Source organism: Odocoileus virginianus, chromosome 14 (assembly GCF_023699985.2).
Source record: "Odocoileus virginianus isolate 20LAN1187 ecotype Illinois chromosome 14, Ovbor_1.2, whole genome shotgun sequence".
Taxonomy (NCBI): domain Eukaryota; kingdom Metazoa; phylum Chordata; class Mammalia; order Artiodactyla; family Cervidae; genus Odocoileus; species Odocoileus virginianus.
The window spans coordinates 34,747,611-34,750,875 of NC_069687.1; the positions used below are offsets into that span (position 1 = coordinate 34,747,611).

Sequence of the window (3,265 nt, forward strand, 5' to 3'; positions counted from 1 at the left end):
TGGAAGCAACCTAAATGTGCATTAACAGAGGAATGGATAAAGAAGATGTGGATATATATGTGTATATAAATATATATACACACATACAAAGGAATATTTCTCAGCCATTAAAAGGATGAAACAATGCCATCTGCAGCAACATGGATGGACCTAGAGAGCGTCATACTGAATAAGTCAGAGAAGGAGAAATATCATATGACATCCTTTATATGTGGAATCCAAAAAGAAATGATACAAAGGAACTTACTTACAGAACAGAAAGACTCACAGACTTAGAAAGTGAACTCATGGTTGCAAGGGGGAAGGGATAGTTAAGGACTTTAGGAAGGTCATGTACACACTGCTGTATTTAAAATGGAAAACTGCTATTATATAGCACATGGAACTCTGCTCATGTTAAGTGCCAGCCTGGATGGGAGGGGCATTTGGGGGAAGATGGATACATGTATATGTATGACTGAGTCCCTTCACTATTCACCTGAAACTATCATACCATTTTTAATTGGCTATACCTCAATACAAAATGTTTTTGGCATTAAAAATTAAATTAAAAATATAAAAAGGAAAAAAGTGAATGTCAAAAATAAGTGACTAGAAAAGAAAAGGAAAAAAAACATAAAATATAAGCTTCTTTTTTAAAATCACTAAGTTCAACAGATATGACATTGTCTTGGCAGACTGCTACGAAAGTTTAACATGTGTTGGTCACTCAGCCGTGTCTGACTCTTTGCAACTCTATGGACTGTAGACTGCCAGGCTCCTCTGTCCATGGAATTCTGCAGGCAAGAATACTGGGGTGGGTAGCCAGTCCCTTTTCCAGAGGATCTTCCTGGCCCAGGGATCGAACCTGGGTCTCCTGCATCGCAGGCAGATTCTTTACCATCTCAGTCACCAAGGAAACCTTGTAAGTTTAATGCTTACTTTCAATTCTTTATCATATCAGACTCACTAAAAACCAAGTTGCATACTAACATTAGAAAGCAAAGCATACTTTTCTTTTAAGTTTTTAAATTTTAAAAAAATTTATTTATTTTTAACTGGAGGATGATTGCTTTACAATATTGTGTTCATTTCTGCCATAAATCAACACGAGTCAGCCACAGGTATACATGTATCACCTCTCTCTTGAGCTTTCCTCCCACCTCCCATCCCACCCACTTCTCTCGGTTGTCACAGAGTACTTGGTTTGTGCTCCGTGAGTCATACGGCAAACTCCCACTGACTATTATTTTATGTATGGTAATATATACGTTTCCATCCTATTTTCTCCATTACTTCCACTTTCTCCTTCCCTCACTGTGTCCACAAGTCTGTTCTCTATGCCTGTGACTTCATTGCTACCCTGCAAATAGGTTCATCAGTATCATCTTTCTAGATCCCATATATATGAATTAATATATGATATTTGTTTTTCTGACTTACTTCATGCTGTATAATAGGCTCTAGGTTCATCCACCTCATTAGAATGGACTCAAATGCATTCCTTTTTATGACTAACATTTCTTTGTATGTATATACCACAGTTTTTTTTTTTTTTAATCCATTCATCTGTTGATGGACATCTAGGTTACTGACCAAATGCCCTCAATTAAGTCTCACTCTCTTCGCTGGTGGCTCAGTTGGTAAAGAATCTGCCTGCAATTCAGGAGACCCTGGCTCAATTCCTGGAGAAGGGAACAGCTACCCACTCCAGTATTCTGGCCTGGAGAATTCCATGGACTGTATAGTCTGTGGGGTCGCCAAGAGTCAGACACAACTAAGCAACTTTCATTCTCACTCTGTCACTGGCTCTCATAGTCCTGTTTAGAGTTAGCCTCATTCTTCCTGAAGTTTACCACTCATTTGCTTCAAACCACACCAAAGACAGTCTCTGAAACACTGACAAGCAGGACCTTAAACAGAGAGCGTGGTTGGTAACTTAACCCATTCATTCATTCAGTAAACTCGAGCCTCAATTCTGTGCTTGTCTCTTGAGTGAAGAGTTTTAGGTTTCAGAGAAATAGGAGCTATGAAATGTGCCCTGTGGCCATTTAGAAACTTAAGGAAGGGCAGTGGACAGAGGGACGGACGCAGCCTAGGGCGTCCCAGCTTTCGCTCTAGCGCCAGCGCGGAGGACGCGATGTCTGGGCTCTCTCGCCCGCTGCTTTTGGCCGTCGGCTGCCTGGCCGCGCTCTGCGTAATCACCGCGGCTGGGAACACCACCCTGGCCCCGAACGTGACTACACCCTCGTCTCCACCGCCCACCGCCACGACAGTCCCGGTGTCACCGACGACTCTCACGCCGCCGCCGGTCACCGCTCCAGCACCAGATACCTGTGGAAGCCGAAACAGTTGGATTTCCTGTTTTGATGGTAATGCTACCTGCTTTTGGATGGAATGGAAAGGTAAAAGCTCCTGTTCAGATAATTCAACAGTTAGTGATTGCAAGGTGGTGAACACCACAGGATTCTGTTCTGTGCCCACTGCCGCACCAACGCCAACCAATTCTACAGCTAAAACCACAACTCTGCCTTCCACTACTACAACCACCACCACAGTTACTACATCAGGTACAACTAATGCCACTTTAACTCCAACTACACAACCTATGCGGAAGTCTACCTTTGATGCAGCCAGTTTCATTGGAGGGATTGTCCTTGTCTTGGGTGTGCAGGCTGTAATTCTCTTTCTCTATAAATTCTGCAAATCTAAAGAACGAAACTACCACACTCTGTAAAGAGACCCACCAAGTTAACAAGGACTGGCGTGTAACTCACTGAAACCAAAATATTATCTTTCAAGATGTCCCACACGGAAGACGCTATTCTAGGATCTTTAATTTTTCAAAGGATGCATATAGGAGCATCACCCTTGAAGAAAAATCAGTTAAATCATTTTGCTCAATGGGAATATTTAAAATATGCTGCATGAATCCTTGTGGCTGTCTTCTTTGATTTTTGGCTATCATTTCAAAAGTGGAATAAATTTATAAATTTAGTATCCGTAGAGTAAAATTTTGTGCTTGATAACAGTTACTTTTTCTACATTAGAAAAAAGATGCCACACAGGGAATTACATTCCAGATTTAAAGAAATGAGAGGATACAAAACATGAAAAGTATAGCAGGTTATTGTTCATACTTGTAAAGCACCTTATATCATTGAGAAAGAACAGTGCCTTAAAAGACAGACTGAAAGGTAGACTGTAACTTTTAAAATGCTGGTGATTTGTTCTTTTACGTTAATGAAGGGAAACGTTGGTCTGAGGATGTAACTGTTGATGTGAG

At 41.1% G+C, this 3,265-nt stretch overlaps 1 non-coding gene and 1 pseudogene across 1 annotated transcript; one reads left to right on the plus strand and one right to left on the minus strand.

The window, feature by feature from the left end:
• Nucleotides 1–825: 825 nt before the first annotated feature.
• TRNAR-GCG (transfer RNA arginine (anticodon GCG)) lies at nucleotides 826–898 on the minus strand. Its single transcript has one exon. It is a non-coding gene; the product is annotated as a tRNA-Arg (tRNA).
• A 1,169-nt stretch (nucleotides 899–2,067) lies between these two features.
• On the plus strand, nucleotides 2,068–2,931 carry LOC139038250 (sialomucin core protein 24 pseudogene; annotated as a pseudogene).
• The last annotated feature ends 334 nt before the right edge of the window (nucleotides 2,932–3,265 follow it).